At 43.8% G+C, this 16195-nt stretch overlaps 1 pseudogene; it reads left to right on the top strand.

Annotated features, from left to right (window-relative positions):
- Positions 1-8435: 8435 nt before the first annotated feature.
- On the top strand, positions 8436-15942 carry LOC139449022 (ankyrin repeat and KH domain-containing protein 1-like; annotated as a pseudogene).
- Positions 15943-16195: the final 253 nt, after the last annotated feature.

Raw genomic sequence — 16195 nt, 5'->3', positions numbered from 1 at the left:
ATAGCACAAGGCAAGTCGATTTTGAGTACAGGGCAAATGTGTAAGAGAAATCATTAAATATGCGGGTCTGTCAAAAACACATCTGTAATAATATCATAAACAAATACATAGACTATACATTCCTTAAGAACGATACTGTATTTGTGTTGATGTGTTGTTTTTAATGCTGCTACATGAAAATACCTACTACCCCCATTGATTTTCCGCACTCTTTCCCCAAAATGGCTGTGATTATATATATGCTTTACATCACCCCACTATGAAGAAAATCGTTGAATCATTCTTGGAACAATCGATAAAAACATGAAGGGATGTATTTCCAAGTTTATTTCGTTTTCCTCTGCATGGAATGCATTGTTATCTGTAGGTATATTATAGCTTTTATGCATATGTATTTAGGGGATATATGGGTCTGTCAAGTCTGTCGATTGCAAACAAATAGATTTAGAAAAGAAATTCAAAATGGCACCAGTTACATTCAACTTAGCTAATGCTATCAAGAAACAAAACATAATCAATTTGTTCACAAACGGGTGATCAAAGTAAATATATTATCAGCAGGATGTTTGACAACACTTATGCTTACTCCTCATCTAACAATTTATGTAAGTGGGTAAATGTTTCAAAGTTAAGTGAAATTCATAAGGACAGGTATGTGTGATTGTATCCGCTCTCCACCTCAGCAGTGACTTCTACTTTCGTTATTGAGTTGGCAAGAGAGGCAACTCTTCCAAGAACATGAGTCAGGGAGTATTCACCTCAGATCAACCTCAGGCTGTTGTGATGCGCACACGAGGGCGCCCTCCCCCGGAACCGGAAGTACCGCCATCTTGCGCATGCACAGAACCACCTCCGGCTCCCATAAATTCGTTCGGTTACCATAAAATCGGGCGGCTACCATACGGGGGCCTACAACTACTCCCGTCTTATTCGAAAACATTTGAAGCCTGGAAATATGGAGGTATTTTGCGAGGATATGCGGATTTCTTGGAGTACTATGATAAGTGGTTTGAGTTGGTTTAGAGCGATAAGTGCCTTAAGCTCATAGCCATTTGCTTGGAGACCATTGCAGGAGCTAACTGCTGATTCAGAGATTCTTCTGAGAGATGTTGGAATTCTTCGCCTGGAGTTATGACGTATTGTATGACTCGTATATGGTTGCTGGTTTTGAGGGGTCTGATTATTTGATGTGTTTGTTTATTTTAAGGATGTGTTGCTTAATGGGACAGGTGTTTTGGGTAGCTGTGTAAGCAAAGACGAGTAATGTTTATTTATATACATCTTTATTTCTTGTAATAAGAAGACTATTCTCAAAAGGAACTACCTTTTTCCTGGGAACTATTATAAATCATAACATATTTATACTTTAAATTTGTTAGTTTTCATTCATTGTTAACTTTCGTCAGTTGCTCGGTATGGTCAGCTCAAAGTGATATATTGTCTAAATCAGGAACTATCTGTTTCCTGTGTCTCCTATGGTAATTTATAGAACAATTCTCAATGAATTAGTTTAAATTGCTAGAAAAAAACATCCGACATCATCCTGAAGTGTTGCATCCGTCATTAAAGTATAAACTTAGCAATTTATCCCACCCTCCAAACACAAGACCACGACCACACTGACGTGTTAAAAACACAACAATACCAGTGTCATTGAATAAATTGTTCTCCCTCTCCTTACCAACCTAATTAAATAAAATATTTGGGTGTCGGGTATTGTCCTACTAGGAGTCGGGTAATGGCTGATGGGGTATTGGCATGTGGGGTATTGTACCAATGTGGGGTATTGTACCCATGTGGGGTAATGTACCAATGTGGGGTATTGTACCCATGTGGGGAATTTTACCCATAGGGGGTAGTGTACCCATGTGGGGCATTGTACCCATGTAGGGTATTGTACCCATGTGGGGCATTGTACCTATGTAGGTTATTGTACCCATGTGGGGCATTGTACCCATGTAGGGTATTGTACCCATGTGGGGCATTGTACCCATGTGGGGCATTGTACACATGTGGGGTAATGTACCCATGTGGGGCATTGTACCCATGTGGGGTAATGTACCCATGTGGGGCATTGTACCCATGTAGGGTATTGTACCCATGAGGGGCATTGTACCCATGTGGGGTATTGTACCAATGTGGGGAATTTTACCTATAGGGGGCATTGTACCCTTGTGGGACATTGTACCCACGTGGGGTATTGTGCCAATGATGGGCATTGTCCCCATGTGGGGCATTGTACCCATGTGGGGCATTGTACCCATGTAGGGTATTGTACCCCTGTGGGGCATTGTATCCATGTGGGGTATTGGCATGTGGGGCATTGTACTCATGTGGGGTATTGTACTCATGTGGGGCGTTGTACCCATGTAGGGTATTGTACCCATGTGGGGCATTGTACCCATGTGGGGAATTTTACCCATAGGGGGTAGTGTATCCTTGTGGGACATTGTACCCACGTGGGGTATTGTGCCAATGATGGGCATTGTACCCATGTGGGGCATTGTTCCCATGATGGGCATTGTTCCCATGTGGGGCATTGTTCTCATGTGGGGTATTGTACTCATGTGGGGTATTGTACCCATGTGGGGCATTGTACCAATGATGGGACATTGTACCTATGTGGGGTATTGTACGCATGTGGGACATTGTACCCATGAGGGGCATTGTACCCATGTGGGGCATTGTACCCATGTGGGGTAATGTACCCATGTGGGGCATTGTACCCATGTCGGGTATTGTACCCATGTGGGGCATTGTACCCATGTAGGGTATTGTACCCATGTGGGGCATTGTACCCATGTAGGGTATTGTACCCATGTGGGGCATTGTACCCATGATGGGCATTGTACCAATGTGGGGTAATGTACCCATGTGGGGCATTGTACCCATGTGGGGTAATGTACCAATGTGGGGCATTGTACCCATGTAGGGTATTGTACCCATGAGGGGCATTGTACCCATGTGGGGTATTGTACCAATGTGGGGTATTGTACCCATGTGGGGAATTTTACCTATAGGGGGCATTGTACCCTTGTGGGACATTGTACCCACGTGGGGTATTGTGCCAATGATTGGCATTGTACCCATGTGGGGCACTGTTCCCATGATGGGCATTGTACCCATGTGGGGCATTGTACCCATGTAGGGTATTGTACCCCTGTGGGGCATTGTATCCATGTGGGGTATTGGCATGTGGGGCATTGTACTCATGTGGGGTATTGTACTCATGTGGGGCGTTGTACCCATGTAGGGTATTGTACCCATGTGGGGAATTTTACCCATAGGGGGTAGTGTACCCTTGTGGGACATTGTACCCATGTGGGGTATTGTGTTAATGATGGGCATTGTACCCATGAGTGGCATTGTTCCCATGATGGGCATTGTTCCCATGTGGGGCATTGTTCTCATGTGGGGTATTGTACCCATGTGGGGTATTGTACCCATGTGGGGCATTGTACCAATGATGGGACATTGTACCTATGTGGGGTATTGTACCCATGTGGGACATTGTACCCATGAGGGGCATTGTACCCATGTGGAGCATTGTACTCACGTGGGGCATTGTACCCATGATGTGCATTTTACCCATGTGGAGCATTGTACCCATGTGGGGAATTTTACCCATGTAGGGTATTGTACCCTTGTGGCACATTGTACCCACGTGGGGTATTGTGCCCATGATGGGCATTGAACCCATGTGGAGCATTGTTCCCATGATGGGGATTGTTCCACCGTGGGGCATTGTTCTCATGTGGGGTATTGTACCCATGTGGGGCATTGTACCCATGATGGGACATTGTACCCATGTGGGGTATTGTACCCATGTGGGACATTGTACCCATGATGGGCATTGTACCCATGTAGGGCATTGTACTCACGTGGGGTATTGTACCCATGTGGAGCATTGTACCCATGTGGGGTATTGTACCCATGTTGGGCATTGTACCCATGTGGGGTATTGTACCTATGCGGGGTTAGGTCATATCCCCTCATTAGGATGAAAAACGTTCTACTTCTTGTAGTCCTGCCAAGGTATGGTGAGATTTGTGAGACATTTCTCGTACTTCTTCAATTTGGTGAAGACATCTCACATGACAATAGCACAAATAACACATAACCATTTCGCATCAACGAGTGAAGCCTGTCAACAAAGAAAGTAATATGTAATTTATGGTCTATAATCTGTTTAACTGAAAACTACTATATTGAATTGAAAATGGGTGTTATTATGAGAACGGTTATATATATATATATATATATACACATACAAGGTATATGACTGACCACATCTAGAAGGGTTAATACAGACTTACATGTATATACAACATGTGCACTCAAAGACAGACAACATAAATGACTGACTACATCTGCAAGGGTTAATCAATACAGACTTTGAGTCTTTTATCCATTACGTAATCAATCATAAGATCATGATTGTAATATTGCTATTTTTAGCTGCTGTAAATATTTCTTCACAAGTTGCAATGAGGTTTGGACAATCTGCCACTGCTCAGCATTAATAAAATGTGTTATGAATTATGGGATATGGTTGTTTGTTTGTTCAGGTAGATAGACATGGCAGCGGCAACTTCTTCCCTGCATGCTGTAGTAATGTAAACAACTACACCTGAGATGGCCAGTTCAGATGACCTCACAATTGTGTTGCCAACACAGGATGACCTTGAGACGATGGAGCTTATCACCCCAGAAGGTATTCCACAGACAATCAACTCAGGTCTGTTGGCATTTCTATTTCACAATTAAATCTGCCGAGTATAATTACCTAGTTCAACCAAGAAATCATTTTAAAACATAAAGTGACAAAATCACCTGAAATCAACGGTTAAGTACTGTACTGTCAAAGGCAGATGTGTGGCCCCATTCCATGTATAGTTGATTTATGTGGAAATTATAACCAAAACCAAGCTTATCTTCATGAGGTGATTATTTAACATTGTAACAGGAGACTAGATTAAAAAATCCAACGTGGACTCTAAAATGATGGACGAAAACACTGGGACAAAAGTGTGTTTGTCTTGTGTGGAAGGAGAACGCTTGCATTTCAGGATTGTATAAGGATTGTTTCAGCTTTGCTGAACTGAACACTCAGTTACACCAGTCCAGTAATTAAATTTGATTTATATTTACCCATTCAAAAGGTATCCACACTATAAGGAAACATATATGACAGTCGTCTTTGATGTGATAATTGTATAATATGATTAATAGGATGTAATATTTCCTTCTGTAATATTGAAACGACGAGTTCCTACCGCGTGTTTCCGTTACAGAACTCGAACACTAAAAGGGTGACCTGTACAACACCTGGTAAACACATTCACCATCAACTGTAGTTGTGCCTTTTGCTATCATGGTTTCATCAGTAAATGTATTTGTTCTGTTTCCATGGATACCAGTTTGCACTTCGTCTCCAATATGAGGCATTGGGTGTCGTTTCTTTTGCAGATTCGTGACATATTTATTTACATAGTACACACTTTCAACACTCACGTTCAAAGACCGCCTCCATGGTCTAATGGTAGAGCGTCCGGGGTTCGATCCCAGGCCGCGTCATACCAAAAGACATTAAAACATGGTACTTGTTGTTTCCCTGCCTGGCGCCCGGCATTAAGGGGCTCATATAAGGACTGGTCGGCTTGTCGTCAGTATGAGTAGGGTAGTCGTGTTAAAACGCGGCATGATACCTCAGCGTGATAGCACTATAAAATCGGCATTAGTCCGAACTAGTACAAGCAGTCACGCACGCAAGCACACACGCACGCACACACACACACACACACACACACACACACACACACACACACACACACACACACACACACACACACACACACACACACACACACACACACACACACACACACACACACACACACACACACACACACACACACGCGCTATCTAAGTGAAATAGTCTTGAATGCGACGTTACACCCCACTTCCCCTCACCTCACACTTCAGTTCAAATTTTATTTGTGGAACTTTGTATACATGGTGCCTTTAGTTAATTAGGAATGATTGAAAACTCTATATTTTGGGTGTCCATGGCAAAACAGAGTATGGCTCATAAACCATTCAGTAACTGTTGGTGAAACTCTGAATGTACAGTTTTCATCATGTGGGTATTCTGGCTTCGAACAGGCCCTGGTTATTAATGTTGTTTTTTGGACAGAGTTATGGCCCTTGTTATAAATGTATTTTGCGTTTGCTCAAATGAGGCTATTTCAATAGCATAGATCAAAAGAAATTTGATAGATATGCACACATCCGGCAACTTGAACTGGTGCGTTTTGATGTTCTGTGTTTGTGTTTGCATTCCTAGGCAACATGTTCAAATGAAACTTTGATAATGTATCAGGCCGGTTAATAAGATTGGTGCTTATCATTTTCAAAGAACTCCAAGATTATTTATCTATACTCTTCAAAAAAAGAAACTTGACACTGACTTTCAAAATGTAATTTAATGCGATTGTTTCAAAATAGGACACAGAAACCATAATTGAAACACTGTTTGAAGATCAATGTACACAATGTTCAAAACATTAATCGTGTCACCTAGACAGGGTACAGAAAATGTCAGTATCGGTTGTACCCACCACGTGCATCAATCACCGATTGACACCGACGACCCATAGATGCAATCAAGGTGTAAATAACACGCTGTTGGATGTGCTGCCATTCATGCTGAAGTGCATCAAGAAGCACCGGAAGTGTTTGGGGCAGTGGATTCCTTCTGCGAACGCGTCGATCCAACTCGTCCCACAGATGCTCAATCGGGGACAAATCTGGTGACCGGGCTGGCCAAGGTAATGCCTGGATGTTGTTGTGCTGTAAGAAGTTCTGACAAACACGTGCAATATGCGGTCGAGGGTTGTCCTGCTGGAACTGTCCGCCATGAACGTTGACGTGAGGAAGAACGTAAGGCTGTAGGATCAAGTCTCTGTAACGCACACCTGTCAATGCACCTGCCACATGCACGAGAGGCGTCCTACTTCCGTGATGAATTCCGACCCATACCATGACACTCCCGCCGCCAAATGGGACAACCTGCTGCACACAGTCGGGGGCGTAACATTCACCCCGACGTCTGTAGACACGTGCGCGCCCATCAGCACGTGTGAGTAGGAAACGGGATTCGTCAGTAAACAGTACATTGCTCCACCTTGCACGTGCCCATCTAACCCTCTGTTGGCACCAAACCAGATGGTCCGCAAGATGACGTCGAACAGGTCTTCGTGCAAAACGTCCAGCCTCCCTCAGTCTGTTGCATACCGTTTGATCTGATATTCTACGTAACCCAGGGATCTGTGTGGTTGTAGACGTGGCTGTGGTCTCGGAGGTGTCGCAGCCGGATGTATCGATCGTGTGCTTGGGTTGTCACCCTTGGTCTTCCTGACCTTGGTCTGTCGTCAACCCTGTTGGTGTTGGTGTGCGGAGATTGTCTGTCTTCTTGCTCAGTTGCTCCAGCTTGTAATTCCCCAATGGCGTTGTTCCGTTGAGCTGCATTCAGTCTTGGCATTCTGTCAGCGCCTCTACTGCCTTTATAAGGACTGTATGAACAACCGTTGATGTGGATTTTTATACCCATTCAGCAGGGGGGGCTGTTGCGTTTGGATTAAGCTGTAAAGCTGATCCTCAAACGCTACGTTTATGTGCTTTGCATGTGTTTGAGCGAATTATAGACACATTATCTTTCTGTTTGACTTATCTGGTTCTCATTTAATGTAATTATTTTAGATATTTGGCAAAAAGTGTTTTTACATCTATGTCAAGTTTCTTTTTTTGAAGAGTATATAATTGTAAGCTTGCTAGGATTGTGAGGGATGTGGTTGGCACTGTATTCTTGTTTATAATGGTATGAAATTTGAGTTGATGCCTTTACAAAAAACTGAAGAATAATATCAGTATTCAAAACGTAATGCACATGTGCTCCCGGAGAAGGTGAGCTACACAGGTCACGTGTGTTTCTAAAATGTTATTCAGCGTTATACTGTTGTGTCATTGATTGGTGTTGACAGGCGATGTCCCTCATACCATCACCTCTCTCGTCGGGACGCAGAACATATTTACTGGGCCGACAGGGACAGTTGGTGAAGGTAGGTCCAACCACCGTGACAGGTTTGAAGGAAACTAAAAAGTTAGGACACTGCTGGAGATTGCATATGGCACAATATGGTTACCTACAAACATATTAATATCTCTCACATGTTTGATACCACCGTCCGCTATGTTGCGGATACATGTATTTCATGGCATCACATATAAACTAGTCGTGTTCAATTAAAGCATTCTTAATAATAATATTATTTCATTATAAATGAAATGAACAAGATTGTTTTTTTTTGTAGCTACCCTTGATCTCCGTATTGATGATGCAGAAGAAATATTTGTTGAAACGGACTCCCGTAATGATGGCAGCCTGCGAAGGACATCAAAGTGTGTTTGACCTCCTAGTATCTAAAAATGCTGACCTGACACTGGTTGACAAAAAAGGTGATAGCTTACTTCATATTGCCTGTTTGGAAGGTAACGAGGCTATAGTACAACATTTTGTGTCCCCTTTAAATGTCAATACTAGAGGACAGGACGGGAGGACTCCTGTAATGATGGCAGCCTTCAAAGGACATCAAAGTGTGTTTGACCTCCTAGTATCTAAAAATGCTGACCTGACACTGGTGGACGAGAAAGGTGATAGCTTACTTCATATTGCCTGTTTGGAAGGTTACGAGGCTATAGTACAACATCTTGTGTCCTCTTTAAATGCCAATACTAGAGGACAGGACGGGTGGACTCCCATAATGATAGCAGCCTTCAAAGGACATCAAAGTTTGTTTGACCTCCTAGTATCTAAAAATGCCGACCTGACACTGGTGGACAACAATGGTGATAGTTTACTTCATTATGCCTGCAATGGTGGTAACACCGCCATAGTACAATATATTGTGTCCCCTTCAAATGTCAATACTAGAGGACAGGGAGGGTGGACTCCCATAATGATAGCAGCCTTCAAAAGACATCAAAGTGTGTTTGACCTCCTAGTATCTAAAAATGCCGACCTGACACTGGTGGACAACAATGGTGATAGTTTACTTCATTATGCCTGCAATGGTGGTAACACCGCTATAGTACAATATCTTGTGTCCCCTTTAAATGTCAATACTAGAGGACAGGATGGGGAGACTCCTGTAATGATGGCAGCCTGCGAAGGACATCAAAGTGTATTTGACCTCCTGGTATCTAAAAATGCTGACCTGACACTGGTGGACAACAACGGTGATAGTTTACTTCATCTTGCCTGTTGGGGTGGTAACACCGCCATAGTACAATATATTGTGTCCCCTTCAAATATCAATACTAGAGGACAGTATGGGGCGACTCCTGTAATGATAGCAGCAATCAGAGGACAGCAAAGCGTGTTTGACCTCCTAGTATCTAAAAATGCCGACCTGACACTAGTGGACAACAATGGTGATAGTTTACTTCATCTTGCCTGCAATGGTGGTATCACCGCCATATTACAATAGCTTGTGTCCCCTTCAAATGTCAATACTAGAGGACAGTATGGGGAGACTCCTCTAATGATGGCAGCCTTCGGAGGACATCAAAGCGTGTTTGACCTCCTGGTATCTAAAAATGCTGACCTGACACTGGTGGACAACAACGGTGATAGTTTACTTCATCTTGCCTGTTGGGGTGGTAACACCGCCAAAGTACAATATCTTGTGTCTCCTTCAAATGTCAATACTAGAGGACAGAACGGGTGGACTCCTGTAATGATGGCAGCCTGCGAAGGACATCAAAGTGTGTTTGACCTCCTAGTATCTAAAAATGCTGACCTGACACTGGTGGACGAGAAAGGTGATAGCTTACTTCATATTGCCTGTTTGGAAGGTAACGAGGCTATAGTACAACATCTTGTGTCCTCTTTAAATGCCAATACTAGAGGACAGGACGGGAAGACTCCCATAATGATAGCAGCCTTCAAAGGACATCAAAGTTTGTTTGACCTCCTAGTATCTAAAAATGCCGACCTGACACTGGTGGACAACAATGGTGATAGTTTACTTCATTATGCATGTTATGGTGGTAACACCGCCATAGTACAATATCTTGTGTCCCCTTCAAATGTCAATACTAGAGGACAGGGCGGGTGGACTCCCATAATGATAGCAGCCTTCAAAGGACATCAAAGTGTGTTTGACCTCCTAGTATCTAAAAATGCTGACCTGACACTGGTGGACAACAATGGTGATAGTTTACTTCATTATGCCTGCAATGGTGGTAACACCGCCATAGTACAATATATTGTGTCCCCTTCAAATGTCAATACTAGAGGACAGGATGGGGAGACTCCTCTAATGATGGCAGCCTGCGAAGGACATCAAAGTGTATTTGACCTCCTGGTATCTAAAAATGCTGACCTGACACTGGTGGACAACAATGGTGATAGTTTACTTCATCTTGCCTGTTGGGGTGGTAACACCGCCATAGTACAATATATTGTGTCCCCTTCAAATATCAATATTAGAGGACAGTATGGGGGGACTCCTGTAATGATGGCAGCAATCAGAGGACAGCAAAGTGTGTTTGACCTCCTAGTATCTAAAAATGCTGACCTGACACTGGTGGACGAGAAAGGTGATAGCTTACTTCATATTGCCTGTTTGGAAGGTAACGAGGCTATAGTACAACATCTTGTGTCCTCTTTAAATGCCAATACTAGAGGACAGGACGGGAGGACTCCCATAATGATAGCAGCCTTCAAAGGACATCAAAGTTTGTTTGACCTCCTAGTATCTAAAAATGCCGACCTGACACTGGTGGACAACAATGGTGATAGTTTACTTCATTATGCATGTTATGGTGGTAACACCGCCATAGTACAATATATTGTGTCCCCTTCAAATGTCAATACTAGAGGACAGGGCGGGTGGACTCCCATAATGATAGCAGCCTTCAAAAGACATCAAAGTGTGTTTGACCTCCTAGTATCTAAAAATGCCGACCTGACACTGGTGGACAACAATGGTGATAGTTTACTTCATTATGCCTGCAATGGTGGTAACACCGCCATAGTACAATATATTGTGTCCCCTTCAAATGTCAATACTAGAGGACAGGATGGGGAGACTCCTCTAATGATGGCAGCCTGCGAAGGACATCAAAGTGTATTTGACCTCCTGGTATCTAAAAATGCTGACCTGACACTGGTGGACAACAATGGTGATAGTTTACTTCATCTTGCCTGTTGGGGTGGTAACACCGCCAAAGTACAATATATTGTGTCCCCTTCAAATATCAATACTAGAGGACAGTATGGGGGGACTCCTCTAATGATGGCAGCAATCAGAGGACAGCAAAGTGTGTTTGACCTCCTAGTATCTAAAAATGCCGACCTGACACTGGTGGACAACAATGGTGATAGTTTACTTCATCATGCCTGCAATGGTGGTATCACCGCCATAGTACAATAGCTTGTGTCCCCTTCAAATGTCAATACTAGAGGACAGTATGGGGAGACTCCTCTAATGATGGCAGCCTTCGGAGGACATCAAAGCGTGTTTGACCTCCTGGTATCTAAAAATGCCGACCTGACACTGGTGCACGACAATGGTGATAGTTTACTTCATCTTGCCTGTTGGGGTGGTAACACCGCCAAAGTACAATATCTTGTGTCCCCTTCAAATGTCAATACTAGAGGACAGAATGGGTGGACTCCTGTAATGAAGGCAGCCATGAAAGGACATCAAAGCGTGTTTGACCTCCTGGTATCTAAAGATGCTGACCTGACACTGGTGGACAAGAGTGGCAATAGATTACTTCATAATGCCTGTTATGGTGGAAACACCGCCATAGTACTATATCTTGTGTCTCCTTTAAATGTCAATACTAGAGGAGAGTATGGGTGGACTCCTCTAATGATGGCAGCCTTCGGAGGACATCAAAGTTTTTTTGACCTAGTTACTAAAAATGCTGACCTGACACTGGTGGACAACAACGGAGATAGTTTACTTCATCTTGCCTGTTGGGGTGGAAACAGCGCCATAGTACAATATATTGTGTCCCCTTCAAATGGCAATACTAGAGGAGAGTATGGGTGGACTCCTGTAATGATTGCCGCCTTCAATGGACACCAAAGAGTGTTTGACGTCCTGGTATCTAAAGATGCCGACCTGACACTGGTGGACAACAACGGTGATAGTTTACTTCATCTTGCCTGTTGGAGTGGTAACACCGCCAAAGTAGAATATCTTGTGTCCCCTTCACATGTCAATACTAGAGGACAGAACGGGTGGACTCCTGTAATGAAGGCAGCCATGAAAGGACATCAAAGCGTGTTTGACCTCCTGGTATCTAAAGATGCTGACCTGACACTGGTGGACAAGAGTGGCAATAAATTACTTCATAATGACTGTTATGGTGGAAACACCGCCATAGTACAATATATTGTGTCTCCTTCAAATGTCAATACTAGAGGAGAGTATGGGTGGACTCCTCTAATGATGGCAGCCTTCGGAGGACATCAAAGTGTTTTTGACCTAGTTACTAAAAATGCTGACCTGACACTGGTGGACAACAACGGAGATAGTTTACTTCATCTTGCCTGTTGAGGTGGTAACACCGCCATAGTACAATATCTTGTGTCCCCTTCAAATGTCAATACTAGAGGACAGTATGGGGAGACTCCTGTAATGATGGCAGCCTTCAAAGGACATCAAAGAGTGTTTGGCCTACTGGTATCTAAAAATGCCGGCATGACACTGGTGGACAACAATGGTGATAATTTACTTCATCTTGCCTGTTGGGGTGGTAACACCGCCATAGTACTATATCTTGTGTCCCCTTCACATGTCATTAGCAGAGGACGGAACGGATGGACTCCTGTAATGATGGCAGCCTTCAAAGGACGTCAAAGCGTGTTTGACCTCCTGATATCTAAAAATGCCGACCTGACACTGGTGGACAACAATGGTGATAGTTTACTTCATCTTGCCTGTTGGGGTGGTAACACCGCCATAGTACAATATCTTGTGTCCCCTTCAAATGTCAATACTAGAGAACAGAACGGATGGACTCCTGTAATGATGGCAGACTTCAAAGGACACCAAAGAGTGTTTGACCTTCTGGTATCTGAAGATACTGACCTGACACTGGTGGACAACAACGGTGATAGTTTACTTCATCTTGCCTATTGGGGTGGTAACACCGCCAAAGTACAATATCTTGTGTCCCCTTCACATGTCAATACTAGAGGACAGAACGGGTGGACTCCTGTAATGAAGGCAGCCATGAAAGGACATCAAAGCGTGTTTGACCTCCTGGTATCTAAAGATGCTGACCTGACACTGGTGGACAAGAGTGGCAATAGATTACTTCATAATGCCTGTTATGGTGGAAACACCGCCATAGTACAATATCTTGTGTCTCCTTCAAATGTCAATACTAGAGGAGAGTATGGGTGGACTCCTCTAATGATGGCAGCCTTCAAAGGACATCAAAGCGTGTTTGACCTCCTGATATCTAAAAATGCCGACCTGACACTGGTGGACAACAATGGTGATAGTTTACTTCATCTTGCCTGCAATGGTGGTAACACCGCCATAGTACTATATCTTGAGTCCCATTCACATGTCAATAGCAGAGAACAGAACGGATGGACTCCTGTAATGATGGCAGCCTTCAAAAGACATCAAAGCGTGTTTGACCTCCTGATATCTAAAAATGCTGACCTGACACTGGTGGACAAGAGTGGCAATAAATTACTTCATAATGACTGTTATGGTGGAAACACCGCCATAGTACAATATCTTGTGTCTCCTTCAAATGTCAATACTAGAGGAGAGTATGGGTGGACTCCTCTAATGATGGCAGCCTTCGGAGGACATCAAAGTGTTTTTGACCTAGTTACTAAAAATGCTGACCTGACACTGGTGGACAACAACGGAGATAGTTTACTTCATCTTCCCTGTTGGGGTGGTAACACCGCCATAGTACAATATCTTGTGTCCCCTTCAAATGTCAATACTAGAGGACAGTATGGGGAGACTCCTGTAATGATGGCAGCCTTCAAAGGACATCAAAGAGTGTTTGGCCTACTGGTATCTAAAAATGCCGACATGACACTGGTGGACAACAATGGTGATAGTTTACTTCATCTTGCCTGCAATGGTGGTAACACCGCCATAGTACTATATCTTGTGTCCCATTCACATGTCAATAGCAGAGAACAGAACGGATGGACTCCTGTAATGATGGCAGCCTTCAAAAGACATCGAAGCGTGTTTGACCTCCTGATATCTAAAAATGCTGACCTGACACTGGTGGACAACAATGGTGATAGTTTACTTCATCTTGCCTGCAATGGTGGTAACACCGCCATAGTACTATATCTTGTGTCCCCTTCACATGTCAATAGCAGAGAACAGAACGGATGGACTCCTGTAATGATGGCCGCCTTCAAAGGACACCAAAGAGTGTTTGACCTCCTGGTATCTAAAGATGCTGACCTGACACTGGTGGACAACAATGGTGATAGTTTACTTCATCTTGCCTGTTGGGGTGGTAACAGCGCCATAGTACAACATCTTGTGTCCCCTTCAAATGTCAATACTAGAGGACAGTGAGTGAGTGAGTGAGTATGGTTTTACGCCGCTTTTAGCAATATTCCAGCAATATCACGGCGGGGGACACCAGAAATGGGCTTCACACATTGTACCCATGTCGGGAATCGAACCCGGGTTTTGGCGTGACGAGCGAACGCTTTAACCACTAGGCTACCCGACCGCCCCTAGAGGACAGAACGGATGGACTCCTGTAATGATGGCAGCCTTCAAAGGACACCAAAGAGTGTTTGACCTTCTGGTATCTAAAGATGCTGACCTGACACTGGTGGACAACAACGGTGATAGTTTACTTCATCTTGCCTGTTGGGGTGGTAACAGCGCCATAGTACAACATCTTGTGTCCCCTTCAAATGTCAATACTAGAGGAGAGTATGGGTGGACTCCTGTCATGATTGCCGCCTTCAATGGACACCAAAGAGTGTTTGACGTCCTGGTATCTAAAGATGCTGACCTGACACTGGTGGACAACAACGGTGATAGTTTACTTCATCTTGCCTGTTGGAGTGGTAACACCGCCAAAGTACAATATCTTGTGTCCCCTTCACATGTCAATACTAGAGGACAGAACGGGTGGACTCCTGTAATGATGGCAGCCATGAAAGGACATCAAAGCGTGTTTGACCTCCTGGTATCTAAAGATGCTGACCTGACACTGGTGGACAAGAGTGGCAATAAATTACTTCATAATGCCTGTTATGGTGGAAACACCGCCATAGTACAATATCTTGTTTCCCCTTCACATGTCAATACTAGAGGAGAGTATGGGTGGACTCCTGTAATGATTGCCGCCTTCAATGGACACCAAAGAGTGTTTGACGTCCTGGTATCTAAAGATGCTGACCTGACACTGGTGGACAACAACGGTGATAGTTTACTTCATCTTGCCTGTTGGGGTGGTAACAGCGCCATAGTACAACATCTTGTGTCCCCTTCACATGTCAATACTAGAGGAGAGTATGGGTGGACTCCTGTAATGATTGCCACCTTCAATGGACACCAAAGAGTGTTTGACGTCCTGGTATCTAAAGATGCTGACCTGACACTGGTGGACAACAACGGTGATAGTTTACTTCATCTTGCCTGTTGGGGTGGTAACACCGCCATAGTACAACATCTTGTGTCCCCTTCAAATGTCAATACTAGAGGACAAAACGGGTGGACTCCTGTAATGATGGTAGGCTTCAAAGGACATCAAAGTGTGTTTGACCTCCTGGTATCTAAAAATGCTGACCTGACACACTGGATAGCAATGCTAATAGTTTACATGATAATAATCAGATCAAGACTGCGATAGTATAACAACAGCGTCCCCTGCATTCATTGTTAAATCCATTTACGTATTCCTTGTATAATGTGAGAGTTGGGGTGAAAACTACGACATTTACCGATGTTTCCGAAATCGGCAATTTCCGGATGACGTAATGCCGAGTAAGAGTTATCCACCGTTTTGTAAACGATGCTTTGGCAATCCTCTTTTTAGCAATATAAAACTCGGAAGATACGAAAACAGAGACGGAAGGACGAAGGGGCGTTGCTTTCTCCAACCT

The sequence above is a fragment of the Haliotis cracherodii genome, unplaced genomic scaffold, assembly GCF_022045235.1.
Source record: "Haliotis cracherodii isolate W230 unplaced genomic scaffold, xgHalCrac1.p SCAF_7, whole genome shotgun sequence".
NCBI classification, from domain to species: domain Eukaryota; kingdom Metazoa; phylum Mollusca; class Gastropoda; order Lepetellida; family Haliotidae; genus Haliotis; species Haliotis cracherodii.
The sequence above is the reverse complement of the archived record's forward strand: the minus strand, read 5'-3'. Positions and strand labels throughout refer to the sequence as shown.